Here is a 14217-nt window from a genome sequence, read left to right as displayed (position 1 = left end):
AACATTATTTTGTTCCCTGCCATGCTGAAGTTGGTTCCACACCAGGAGCTACTGGTACCAGTCTTTGGGAATTGGTCTTCATGTTTGCTCATAGTCATTTTATTTATTTCCCAAAAAACAAAATGCTGATGGAAAGTTCCTCTCCCTCAAATTCCCAATGTCAAAGTCAGTAGAGCCAAGATTTGTACAATATTTTTTTGCTCTGGACTCCAGATCATATTGAATAAAATATAGGAAACCCCTTTCCCAGAAAGATGCCCCCAGATACACACATACACCATTTTGAAAACGATCTCAAGGTGTTCATGAAACACTTGAGGTCCATGAATCTCAGGCTAAGAATCCTCTGCATTTGATATTCCTCTGTATGTCATCTAGCATAATTTTTAACTAATAAAAAATGAATTCTATAAGCAGAAATTAAGCATCATACTACTGAAGTAAAATTGTCTTTTAATTGTACATGAACATTTCATTAATATTGGTCTTGTAACTTAGGTCACAGGTGCACCCATAACAAGCCAAAATACTAGTTAAACCAGTTCTCAGAGGGTTCTTGGGGTGTATATTCCTGACAGAGCAGTTTGGGGATACTTGATGCAGACATAAGTAGGTCAGACAGTGGAGAAGAACAGGTGCATATTTATCACCGGGTAATTGGACCTCTACTGAGATAATTTGTTACAGAGAATTGTATTGGTTTCTGTTTAGTGCGGATTCTATCCTGTTCACAAAAGGAAAGTATACACTTCAAAATTGCACTATATACATTTATTTATTAGGGACTAATTCTCAAACTTTGAACATCAGAGAGGCAGTCTCTTCCAGGTGCAACCCTCATGACTATAGCTGATTTTGGATACCATTCTCTCAAATTATTTCTTATATAATTATTATCATTATAGTAAATGTGCACAATACATTGTTTTATAACCCAAATGGATTGGCAAGTTTTTTGTTTTGTTTTGTTTTGTTTTTTCTATAAAAACACAAAGAAGCAGGGGACTGGGCATGTCAGGGCTGACTCACGGGCTGTGTAGGGCTCAGGGGGCCAGGAGACCTGGGTCTGGTGGGTGGGAGGGCGCCGTCCTGGGGCCGCAGCGGCCGAGAGTGGGAGATGGCGGCGCGATGGAGCAGCGAGAACGTGGTGGTAGTTTCCTGACTTCCAGGCAACTGAGATGTCTGTGGACTGTCTTGGGCAACATGCTGTGCTTTCCGGCCGCAGATTCTTATACATCGTCAATCTCGAAGCCGCCTTCGAAGGTCACCGAAAGATCTGTCGCCAGAGCAAATGGAACATTGGAACTGTGCAGTGGAAACCTCATGACAGCTTTGCACACTATTTTGCAGCTTCGGGGCGGGACCACTCTACAGACTATCTGAGTCTGTTCTTGTCAGGAAAGGCAGTCTGCAGAAGGAAAGCGTCTGAGCAAAGAAAGAAGAGCAACTTTGTGGGCTTGAGAAGGAACAGAAAGCCGCCCTTCCAAGCCATTTCCAAAACAGGGTCTGACTTTAACCGTGGATGTCCGAGGTTGCACTGATTTTCAGGACTATTCTGAAAGAGAAAGGGAGGGACAGTCTCCTGCCTTTCCACTCTCAACCTCTTTCCTGGGTGATAGAAGGAACTCTTTTAGTCGGTTTATACCTCAGGGCCCTTATTCCCCTCCTACCCTCAGTCCTTGATCGTCTAGTCCAGGGTTTTCTAACCTTGGCACTACTGGCATGTTAGACCAGGTCATTCTTTGTGGTGGGGGCTGTCCTGTGCATTGTACGAAGTTCAGTAGCATCCCTAGCCCCTACGTACTAGATCTCAGTGGTATACTCCCCATCTCTTGTTATGACAATCAAAAATGTCTCTAGACACTGTCAGATGTCCTCTGGGAAGCAAAATCACCTCTGATTGGGAACCACTGATTTAGGCTGATGCCTCAGTACTTGTACTCAGTGGATTAACACTGCATTTGTTCAGGCGTGCTAAGGAACACAGTCTTTTTTTGTTTATTTGTTTTTTCACCATTAATCATTTTAAAGTGAACAATTCAATATCCTTCACGACATTCACAGTGTTGTGTAACCACCACCTTCATCTAGTTCCAAAACATTTCTATCCTTCCAGGGTAAAACCCCTTACTCATTAAGCAGTTTCTCCCCTTTCCTCCCTCCCTCACAACCCCTGGCAACCACCCCAGTCTGCGTGCTGTCTCAATGGATTGACCTATTCTGGATCTTTCATATAAATAAAATCATAAGAAAAACAAAGAAGCACAGCATTTTCCTGTTCCAAACTCTCTCTAAACTGAATTTAGGTTTCCTAGTGGCAACTGTCCAGTTGGTTTTCACTCCTAGTTCTATGACCTTGGGCAAGGAGCTTAATGTCTCTGTGTTTTAGTTTCCTCAACTGTAAAACTGGAATAAGAAGAACACTTACGGGTTATTCAGAGAATTCAGTGAGAACTTTGAACAGTGCCTGACACTTCGTAAGCACAACTGATTGCGGTTGTTATTGTTGCCCTTCCTTCCTTCCATCCTTCCATCCTTCCTTCCTTCCTTTCTCTCTTTCTCTTTCTTTCTTTCCTTTCCTTTTCTTTCTTTCCTCTATTTCTTTCCTTTCTTCCTTTCCTTTCCTTTCTTTCTCTCATTCTCTCTTTTTTGAGACAGAGTGTCACTCTGTTACCCAGGCTGGTACGATCTCGGCTCACTGCAACCTCTGCCTCCTGGATTCTAGGCCTTTCTCCTGCCTCAGCCTATGGAGTAGCTGGGATTACAGGCACGCACCACCACTCCCTGATAATTTTGTATTTTTGGTAGAGATGGGGTTTCACCATGTTGGCCAGGCTGGTCTCAAACTCCTGACCTTAGGTGATTCACCCACCTCAGCCTCCTAAAGTGCTGGGATTACAGGCATGAGCCACTGCACCTGGCTGCCCTGCAATTTCTTGGTTCCTCAATTTTAGACCTCGTGCTGCATATCATCCAGGTCCCCTGGCCCCATTCTGCATCTTGTTGTCTGCCCTGGCGCTGATCAGTATGGACATTTTCAATGGGCTTCTTTATCCTCTGACTCCTGCTTGAGTTTGGCCAAGAGAATACCTACGAGAGATCCAGGGGGAGAGTGAAGAGTGAAGCTGCTATATTTATTCTCTGGTTCTGTTGGCTGCAGTCTGAATCCCCCAGGAAATGTCCCAACATCTGCCAGGAAACCTCTCTACACAGCCCTCTCCAAAGAGCTGCAGGTCCCAGGCTCCATCTTATGCCCATCAAGCTCAAGGGTAGAGCGGATTAGTAGCTCCAGTAATCTATGCTGCCCATTTATTTGTAAATAATAATTTAAATAAATTATCCTCAACTTTTCTAGTTCAAGTAAACATTCTACTTCCTGCTCATGTCCTGATTGATACAGATATCTAAAGACTTCCCACACTGAAAGAAAAGATATAGCCTAAAACACAAATACACTTATCTACCCTCATCTTTCAATGTATTTGTGTCATAGTATTGTGGCTAAATAATGTTAAGTGTTTTCCTTATTATGTCCATGGAAATATTGTTCACCGCAGGATCACTTGTATACTGTAACTACATTCTCTTGTTTTTCCTGATTTGAATACTGCCTCTTTTGTTTGCCTCCTTTCTGTGTTTCTAATACTAATTTGTCCCCCAACTCTCTTCCAGTGCTGCAAAATACTTCTGAATTTGGTCATTTTTCAGTTCCTTTTTTTTTTAAACTTGTCCAATCTGAACTGGTTAATCTGTAGGTCTGCTTTATAGCGATCATGCTGATGCTTCTCCATCTGCGGAAGAGCCAGCCCCTTTACCGCTCACCTGTATTGAATGGTTTTTTTGTTAAGTCACAAATCTCTTGGTTTACTCCCTATTTTTGGAGAAGATCCTCCAACAGCTTTCTGAGAAAAGAGAAATTTTTTGAGATTTTGCATTTGGCAATCTTAAGCCTGTTTGAGCTCAGATGCATTCCTAGCCACTCCCTTGGTCATCTCTGTAGTGCCAGTGGCTGACCCCTGCCACTGCATTTCCACTGATGGCCGCTGACTTCTGCCTGAATTCAGCCAATAGAAGACAATGAAGGAATATTGAGAGGTAGAGAGAAGAAGAAAGTCAGGATATTTCTTGCTTTCCTTCCCTGTTACTTGCAGCATTTCTGGCAGCAGTTGTGTCTCCTCCATGGCTCCAGATCCTGCCAGACCTGCCTGCTCCAGAGGGAGATCCCACCTCTTGGGTTCAGATTTCTACCTCTCATCCCAGTTGGCTTCTTTGATCTTCTACCACCTCTGTAACCAGTTCCCTGCATGAAAGACACTGGAGTTTGAGTCCTCATGAGGTCTCTGTTTCCTGCTTATGACCTAAAAAATATGATGCATTTCTGAAAATATATTTATTCAAACTTCATAAATGATTTTAGTTTGGTCAGGTAGGGATTTCTAGTGTGAAAACAATTTTATCTTAGAATTCTGTGAGCATTACTCTGTTGTCTTCTTGTTATCAGTGTGGTGATGAATTTAAATGCCATTCTAAAATAGACACTCTGGATAATTCTTGTTTTTTGTTATGTTTTTGTTTTTGTTTGTTTGTTTTGGTTCATTGTGCTGGGCAGTAGGTGGATCCTTTGGATCCTTTTTAGGTTTAGAAAATTTAAACGGCCGGGGGTGCTGGCTTATGCCTGTAATCCCAGCATTTTGGGAGGCCGAGGTGGGCAGATCACCTGAGGTCAGGAGTTCGAGACCAGGCTAACCAAGATGGAGAAACTCCGTCTCTACTACAAATACAAAATTAGCTGGGCGTGGTGGTGCATGCCTGTAATCCCAGCTACTTGGGAGGATGAGGCACAAGAATCGCTTGAAACTGGGAGGTGGAGGTTGCAGTGAGCCATGATTGCACTATTGCACTTCAGCCTGGGCAACAAGAGCAAAACTCCATCTCAAAAAGAAAAAAAAAAGAGAGAGAAAAGAATATTTTATTTGCATTCATTAATAGTTTTCCCTCTCTATTTTCTTTGTTGTTTTCCACGAAACTTTCAATCACATGTTGTCGAAACTTCTAGATTTGTCTTCTAATTTTCTTATCTTTTATTCTATTTTTCCATTTTTCTTTTTTGTCCCTTTTTATGGGAAATGTTCTCAACTTTGTCTTCTAACCCTTCTGTTAAAATTTTTTCTGTCATATTTGTTATTTTCTTTTATCTTTTGAGATAGGGTCTCACTTTGTCACCCAGGCTGGAGTGATCTCAGCTTACTGCAGCCTAAGCCTCCCAGTCTCAAGTAAGCCTCCTGCTTCAGCCCCTCAAGTAGCTGGGACTACAGGTGTGCGCCACCACACCTGGCTAATATTTTTTTGTATTTTTCGTGAATATGGGGTTTTGCCATGTTGCCCAGGCTTATTTTCCTTTTTTTTTTTTTTTAAATATTATTCCTTGGAGATATTTATTGAGGATTAAAAGGAAATATTTTTTAAAAATTAGAATGGTGGCCAAAGGGAAAAGCACATTTCTTCTGCTCCTTTAGATGTTGCCCTTTGATGTAACTGTAGTACATTCAAGTGGACCTGTCCACTAGGAAGACTCAGGAGAGAAGTCGGGCCTGGAGATAAAGATTCAGTTGTCATCTTCGTGGAGATTGCCAAGGAGGGGAATGATGGAAACATGAGAAAAAGGTTACTGACAGTCTTGAAAATAACTTAGCGGTCTCAGCTTCTGCCTGCAGCAACTTGGGGGTTCCTTTCTGGTCAGACACCTTCTGGAAATTTTTGTTTTTAATGAATTGAGATTTTACACCTTCACCTTCAATTTGCATTTTAATACCTTCAGCATGGGCAGGGTGATCAGTATACCCTGTGGATTCAAACCATAGTGGCGCACTTCCACAACCATACTCTCAGAGCTTCCCTAACACATACATAATTTTCTTGGCTGAGATACTCCCACCCCATGCCCATATTTGTTATTTTCAAGGGTTCTTGTTCCCCTTAATGCTCTTTAAAAAGTAATAGCATCTTAGTGAACTATGATAGCACCACTGCACTCCAGCCTGGGCCACAGAGTGAGACCCTGTCTTGAAACGATAATAATAATAATAGAATAGTATCTTATTATTCTCATATATACAGAATGCTTTCTTATTTCCCTGAGAATAATAATGATAGGTTTTTGTTTTGTGAGGTTTGTTTTTGTTTTTGCTTCTGTTACCTATTTATCTCTATTTCTACCAGGCTCTCTTTCGTTCATTTGTTTGCCTTGGTACCTGTGTTTTCTCCAGTTTCTGGTGGCACATAGCAGTTCAGTCATATTTAGGAGGTAGACCCCAAAACCTAATTGGTACTATGGGTATGGTAAAACAAATAGGCCTCATTCTAGAACGATTGTGTATGATAGGCCATTTCAATCCAGACCCTTGATATGTCCATATCTATGGGTCAGTTTTCTTAATAATGGTCAATTTTCTTGGGGAGCAGAGTCTTTCAGTCTTCTGCATGTTTAGGGCTAGAGGTAGAGAAAGCTTAGCTGTCCATACTTTCTGAAACAGAAAGGGAGCTTCAAGTGTCCTATAGAGACTTTCATTCCATCTCCCAATTTTCAATATGCGCTTCACTCCCAATTTCAATTATACCTGGTATCCTTAAGTCAAGAGCATCTCTGGAGCTTTTTATTCCCAAAGTAAACCCTCTGTGAAGGAGGGGCAGTACAGACTAATGAGCCTAAGGTTACATGCTTCTAACAACTCTTTTCTTGTTTGTTTGTTTTAGAGATGGAGTTTTGCTCTGTCGCCCAGGCTGGAGTGCAATGGCACGATCTCAGCTCACTGCAACCTCCACCTCCTGGGTTGAAGCAATTCTTGTGCCTCAGCCTCCCAAGTAGCCGGGATCACAGGCACGTGTCACCACGCCAGGCTAATTTTTGTATTTTTAGTAGAGACGGGGTTTCACCATGTTGGTCAGGCTGGTCTCAAACTCCTGACCTCGTGATCCACCTGCCTCGGCCTCCCAAAGGGCTGGGATTACAGGCGTGAGCCATCGTATCCGGCAGGTTCTTCCAACTCTTAAGCCTTTCCAAGAAACTGTGATATCAACTTTATTATTGTTGGCTTCCCACCTTGCAAACAGGTTTCAGCTTTATCCACTCTAATTCAATTACTATTTATCCAACTCCCTTCTGTCTCCCAAATTTTGTTGATAACTGTGGTATCCACCTAAATTCCTGTTTCCTCCTCCATAGTACAGTGTTGTCTGTGGGACTAAGCTACTCAGCCAAAGTCTGTACTTACCAAGACTCCTTACACCTCAGTGAGGCCATATGATTAGTTATAATCAATAAATCATGAATGCAAGTAGCATGTTTTTCTCCAGACCTTTAAGAAGTGTGCACTTTCCCAAGCTTTAGGGGATAATAGATTCATAAGATGGAAGGGGCCTGGAACCTTGAATCACCACAAGGAAAAAAAAACAGTTTCCTCTTTCTTTGCTGACACAAAAATCTGCAATCGACTGTTACATGAGTAAGACATAAATCTCAGGCCGAGGCGGGCGGATCACCTGAGGTCGGGAGCTTGAGACCAGCCAAACCAACATGGAGAAACCCCGTCTCTACTAAAATTACAAAAAATTAGCCGGGCGTGGTGGTGCATGCCTGTAATCCCAGCTACTCAGGAGGCTGAGGCGGGAGAATAGCTAGAACTCGGGAGGCAGAGGTTGCGGTGAGCCGAGATCACGCCATTGCACTCCAGCCTGGGCAACAAGAGCGAAACTCCATCTCAAAAAAAAAAAAAAAAAAATCTCGTAAATTTCCCTTGCATCAAGCTACTTTAATTTGGGAAGCAAACAATGTTTTGTACTATCCGTTATTTGCTCTCATGCTCTCTTCATCACTGTAGGTTTACACATTTTTTGAATTGCTTTTATTGCCAACTTGTGGGCATCTTAAGAAAGCAAAAATAAAGCCCTGGGTTTCACTACCATTTTAACCAGAAGTCCCCTTGAACAATGTGACCACTTGAGCCAAATGTTTGACTACTGAGTAACATCAAAGTTCTTGTATCTAGGGACGACTTTTTCCCTGTTCCAGCAATAAAATGCTATTTCTGCCCTTCGTTTTTAAATCTAAATAATGATGTTTGCTTCACAGCATAGAAAAACAAAGAAAAAAAAAACCCTATGATCCTACAACCCAGACACAACTAGTAATGCATTGGTGTATTCTGCCACATCTCCCAAATATGTATAATGCAAAAATGTTACGTGAGGTTATACAGTATATGCATTTTTAAAATTCTCCTCTTTTCACTTAACATTATATCACATGCTTCTCGCCTGAACTATCACAATCTTTTCAAAAATACTGTTAGTTTATTTATTTATTTCTGCTATCCACTAGTAAGAACTGCAAAATATCGTTTTTATTGGTAGTATTTTTCCAGGTAGATATAACCTATATTACATAATCATCTTCCCTCCCATTGTTGGAAATGTTTGTTATTTTAATTATTTCATTATTATAACAAAATATCATAAGTATCTTTGAACATAAATGATTTCTTTTAGTTTGGATTGTTTCGCTAAGTTGAGTTTTCTTCAAAATGAAGTGAGTTAGCCAGGTGCGGTGGCTAACGCCTGTAATCCCAGCACTTTGGGAGGCCGAGGCGGGCAGATCATGAGGCCAGGAGTTCAAGATCACCTGTCCAACGTGGTGAAACCCCGTCTCTACTAAAAATACAGGAAAAAAAAAATAGCTGGACATGGTGGCGCATACCTGTAATCCCAGCTACTCAAGAGGCTGAGACAGGAGAATCGCTAGAACCAGGGAGTTGGAGGTTGCAGTGAGCCGAGGTCCCGCCACTGCACTCCAAGCCTGGCAACAGAGCTAGACTCCATCTCAAGAGAAAAAAAAAAAAAGTGAGTCACCATTTGCACGAGCTTCCTGGTGGAATGGAGAAGTGCTAGGGCAGCAACAGAAAGGATCTTGTTCCAAGAACATGGGTAAGGGAGCTGATTAGTTTCCTAAGACTGCCCAAACAACCATAAACTGGGTAACTTAAAAAGACAGATTTATTCTCTCACAGCTCTAGAAGTCAGAAATCTAAAATCAACATTTTGGCCGGGTTGGTTGTTTTCTAGGTGCTCTGAGGGACAATCTGAGACCTCTTTCCTTGCTCCTAATGATTGAAGAAAATCCTTGGCATTCTTGGTTTGTAATTGCATACTCCACTCTGCCTCCCTCTCAACATGGCTTTTGTCCTGGTGACTGTGTCTCTAAATTTCCCATTTCCTATAAGGACAATAGTCACTGGATTACTGGATTTAGAGCCTACCTGAATCCAGCGTGACCTCCTCTTAACTTGATTAAATCAGCGAAGACTGTTTTCAAATAGGTCACACTCACAAGTACCACAGGTTAGGATATCAACATATCTTTCTGAGCAACACAGTGCAATTCACTTCAGGAGCAACTGTCTTTTTGTCTGCCCTAAATGAAAACGAGTGTGGGAGAACTGTATCTGCAAGAGAATTTGAGGGTCTCAAATGTAAAGGAATTCTCCCATTTGTATCTGAAAGTCTGTCTGAATCTACTTGGTGGTACTTTGGTCAAGCGCTTCAATTCCCAGAACTCAAAGCTGTAATCCCTGAGATTCCCCATTAAAGAATAAACAATAAAAGCCTGGTTCTGTAGTGTTTCCCTGAACCAACAGTCTTTAATCCTAGGGGGAAAAAAGGTATTAATATAGCTAGATTTAGTGTGGCATTCACAAGCTCTTTTGCATTAGGAGGGACAAAGAATGTTCTCAAGCTGGAAAATTTTGGAAAACATGTTATCTAAGGTTCTCGATATTCCCCTGGCTCCTGGGACTGCCTGCTTCCCTCCTTGGGGAAGGTGAAAAGGAGTTAGCTTTTCCTGAGAGGATGGAGACCTTCCCATCAACTTTTTCTTCAGAGAGTCCACGAAGGCTAGGTCCTCCCTGCCCCTTCTCATCCTGCACCCCTGCTCAAATTGGGTTTCAACGAATTCTTTAAGCCAGAGAAAGGACAAAGCAGTTCAAAGCTGTTGAAGATACTTCTGGCTTAGTATTCAATACTGAAAGCAAAAGCAAATGACTCCAAGGTCATAATTCCTTCAAATTTCTTCTAGCAGTTTTCCTGTGCCATTGTCATTTGAGGGTGTGAAGCTACTAGGATCAGACCCTCAGCTCCAAACTCCCTTTCTGCTAGTATCTCACAAATACCTGTGAACAGGTGCCTCAACCATGACTAGCAAGTGGGGTTCTAGGGGGAGAGAAAATCCAAATCTCTTGTCTTAGAATGCTCCTTTGAACTCCACATTTCTCAACTGAATTCCAATTCACTATGGATGACTTATTTCATCTAAAAGCTGGAAGCTCTTAATGCACCTAGAAAATTATTTGTTACTAGACTTAGTAACCAGGCACCAAAACATCTTTTACCGTAGTATCTACTTACTATACTACCCAAGAATGGCACACCACTCACATCTTCAAAAGCTGTAACCAAGAACCCCATATGGGTGTGTAGTCGTGGCCGAGTGGTTAAGGCGATGGACTTGAAATCCATTGGGGTTTCCCCGCGCAGGTTCGAATCCTGCCGGCTACGGTTTTAGCCTGACTTCTCCCAAATAGTTTCTTTCTAATTGCATCCCAAAGGCAACTGAGTCTCCTGGATTACAGTTGTGTCATCTCCTTTGGTAACCCTGCCTTGTGCTCTGCGTTCTATCTGTCATCATTGTAGGTAACCCTGCCTTATAGTTTGCCTCTTTGAGTCCATTAACCTCCTCCTCCAACACCAGAGACAACTGTGTCTCCAGTAAGAGAGAATCTATTGTGGTGTAAACACCACCTAACGTTAATCCACCTAACGTTAATCCTAATTTGAGGAAGGCAATTCTCTTTTCCTCACCTACAAACTCTGAGAATTGAAGTCAGACTCCATGGAGTTTTCTCTGTAGATAAGTCTAAGTTGCTTGTCTGGGGTGTGAAGATTTTGCCTATTGTGTATTCAGTGTTTTGTTACCCCAAGTTTAGGGACTGTCTGTCATTCAACAGCAATAAGGCATTACCTGTTTTGCAGCAATAATAACAACGACTGTGATTGTAACTTCAATATAAATGGTTGGTTTGTAGACAGTACCACACACATTGTATCTTCTCGGCCTGAAAATTCGAGAGCCCAAGAATGGGAAAGGTTTCTTAAACCACAGGAAGTGGATGTTAAAGCTAACCTCTGACTGCCAAGCCCTTATTATTTTTATTCTATTGATTTTGTTAAATGCCTTCATCTTACAGTTTAGAAAAATTCCAGGTGAAGTTCTCTGGCCCCAGTCTATTCTTCCTATCTTCTCCAGCACATTCGAAGACCAAGAACACTTATCTGGGCTTTACAGTACATTCAGGAAACAAGGTGTAACTTCAGACACTCAGTACTTTGGTTCTCATACAGAAGAAAGTTGGGAAGGAAAGGTCTAGGGAGGAGAAGAAAAGATACGGAAAAACAAGAAAACGGAAGAGAGGAGAAAGGCCAGGAGATGGAAGGAATGGAACAAAAGAGAAGCTAGCAGGGTGCCAAATACAGGAATGTTCTCACCCCTCTTGGCCACTTTTATTCTGAGTTTCCTCTGTCTTAGCAACCCCTAAATGCCCTTGCTCTTGTTCTGACAAGTAACTTTCCACTTTCTCCACTCTTTGAAATCAGCCCCTGATGTCAAGGCGCTTCTTAAAGTCCAACACTTTCACAGAGACATTTGGATTATTTCCAGTTTGGCCATTACAACTAGTGCTGCCATGAATATACTTGTACATGTATTTCAGTGAATATAAATAAATATTTTTGTTGGAGAGATATACTTACGAGTGGAATTGCAGAGTCACAGTACATGTATACATTCAAGCTTTAATATATAATGCTAAGTCATTCTCGCAAGTGGTTGAGCCAATTTAAGTATCACATTGTCCTTCTTTCGCAAGTGGTTGAGCCAATTTACTCCCCCTGAGCAAGTATCACATTGTCCTGATTGCTATGGCTTTTTAAGTCCCCCCCCCACCCCCACCTTTCAGGAAGCTCGATTTTTATTTTAAATCGGACATACATTCACTAACACATTGCCTGAAGCTTCAGATATTGTTGAAAGTAGCAATGTTGACATTCCTCATGTGTTCCTGAAACGTGGGAATCTCCTCAAAAGTCTGGCCGCTTCGTCATCTTCCCTCATACGTTTGATTGACATCTTGTGGATTCTATAATTTGGAGTTGCCCAGGTCAGCTAGTGCAGCTGGAGCATACACAATCCCCCAGCTGGACCATGTCAATATCTTCATTCCAGGATTTCATGTCTAGAAGGATGGAGGATTTGAACATTTACATGAGCTTTTTGACCATGCAAATAAGAGGCAGATGCTAGACAACTGTATTCTCGATAACTTTTAATAAGTACATTTTGTGTCATTTAAACCTAGATTCTCCTTAGGGCCTTAAACTAACTGTGACTTTGAGTTTTCAGAATTGCCTGGAATGTTTCTGTGATCAGAGCAGCTGGTTTTAGGAGTGAGGAAAGTCTAGAGGGTCCAATGACAGTTAAGAAGGAATGGCAAGTGGGTCCCACCACAGCTCTGCCCTCAGAGCCAGGTAGGGGCCATCAGTGGGCAAAAGATGCAAAAAGCTACTTTTCTCCCCGTCGGGGAATCGAACCCCGGTCTCCCGCGTGACAGGCGGGGATACTCACCACTATACTAACGAGGAAGACCTGAGACTCTCTTTTTTGACTACCTCTCATAAACTGAAGTACTCTCGTCCACTGTTTTAAGTCTAAGTTTGTATTTTACTAAATTGATTATACTTGGCGAATTTACACTTTAATGTGCCGCCTCAGTCGAAACGACGGGGTCTGTCAGGACAGCCTGCTTTTTTGATTGTGATGGTGTCGATATCTCTGACAGTGTTTCTAGTCATTTGCAACCAGCGAGACCGGGTGACAAAAGCAGTTGAACCACTGATTCCACAGAAACTGATAACTGACTACAGACTTGGACCTCAGACTAGGACTAAATTTCCATGAAGAGGAAAGCACTATCAACACTTGTAACAAGTATAGGCTTCAAGAGGATTTGGAGGGCAGGGAAACGCAAGGCGTCCCAGAAAACCGTGCAAAGGTTCCGCTAAAGGGAAAATGATTAGGTATCTACTAATTAAGGCACCCATAATCTTAATGAAAATAGCAAGTAGTCAATAACTTCCACCCTCCATTATTGTGTGGGGGGTTTCAGGATCGGGGAAGTACCAAACTCAACTCGCAATACCTGAGTTGGTTTAAATTTCCTTCTTCTAAATCTTCTCTTGTTAGCTCGTAGTCGGCAGGATTCGAACCTGTGCGGGGAGACCCCAGTGGATCTCTACTCCATCGCCTTAACCACTCGGCCACGACTACACGGCCTCACCACGTTTTTTTTTCACGTTACAGACATGAAAAAATGCAAATCAGGATAACTACCGTATTGGTACAAGAAAATTGGCTTTGTGAGTTGAATGTAAACTTTCAGATACAACGAGAGTTTGGTTTAAAAAAAAAAAAGCCAACTTCCTGTGCCACCTGGACAAGAACACTGGAATGAGAGTCCTCCCGCGTGAGGATGAGCAGCATCAGCGTTCCAAGCAAACAATACAAACGTCACGTTAGTAAACGGTGAGCGAGCTCCCGTCGGCGCCCGAAAGTAGGCTGTGATCTGAGCTCTGGCAGTGGAGTCTCTGCAGATGGAACTAAACTTTGCTAATTACGAAGTGGAGTGAGACTCTAACTTATGGCCCCCACTCATCCATTGCCTTTGAACAGCCCGTCTTTCGATAGTCCTGGACACTCGTAGGTAATTGAAGACAGAGTGGAAGATTGCATAACTTGTGTGAAATCAGCACTTTGATCGAAGTGGAAACTGGGCGAAAACAGCTGGTGATTTACATGATTTAAATGGTTACAATGCAAAGATGTCCACTGTGGCATTGTTTGTATATAGCATATAAATATGCTAACCAGTAAGGGAACGGTGTGATGCAGTCCTGTCATAGGGTACCATGCAGCTGTTAAAGAATTAGATTCTTATCGTTTTATTTGGAAAATGTGTGTAAACTTTAATACACAAAATAGCGAACATAAATAGTTCTATTTATATCGAATGAACCCCCAAATTAAAGTCCATTAAAAACATCCGAAGGGACACTCAC

General features: G+C 42.1%; 3 non-coding genes across 3 annotated transcripts; 1 reads left to right on the top strand and 2 right to left on the bottom strand.

Moving 5' to 3' along the window:
• Positions 1 to 10523: 10523 nt before the first annotated feature.
• TRNAS-UGA (transfer RNA serine (anticodon UGA)) lies at positions 10524 to 10605 on the top strand. Its single transcript has one exon. It is a non-coding gene; the product is annotated as a tRNA-Ser (tRNA).
• A 2067-nt stretch (positions 10606 to 12672) lies between these two features.
• TRNAD-GUC (transfer RNA aspartic acid (anticodon GUC)) lies at positions 12673 to 12744 on the bottom strand. Its single transcript has one exon. It is a non-coding gene; the product is annotated as a tRNA-Asp (tRNA).
• Positions 12745 to 13347: 603 nt separating this feature from the next.
• TRNAS-AGA (transfer RNA serine (anticodon AGA)) lies at positions 13348 to 13429 on the bottom strand. Its single transcript has one exon. It is a non-coding gene; the product is annotated as a tRNA-Ser (tRNA).
• Between the last annotated feature and the right edge of the window lie 788 nt (positions 13430 to 14217).

The sequence above is a fragment of the Macaca thibetana genome, chromosome 4 (assembly GCF_024542745.1).
Source record: "Macaca thibetana thibetana isolate TM-01 chromosome 4, ASM2454274v1, whole genome shotgun sequence".
NCBI lineage: Eukaryota > Metazoa > Chordata > Mammalia > Primates > Cercopithecidae > Macaca > Macaca thibetana.
The sequence above is the reverse complement of the archived record's forward strand: the minus strand, read 5'-3'. Positions and strand labels throughout refer to the sequence as shown.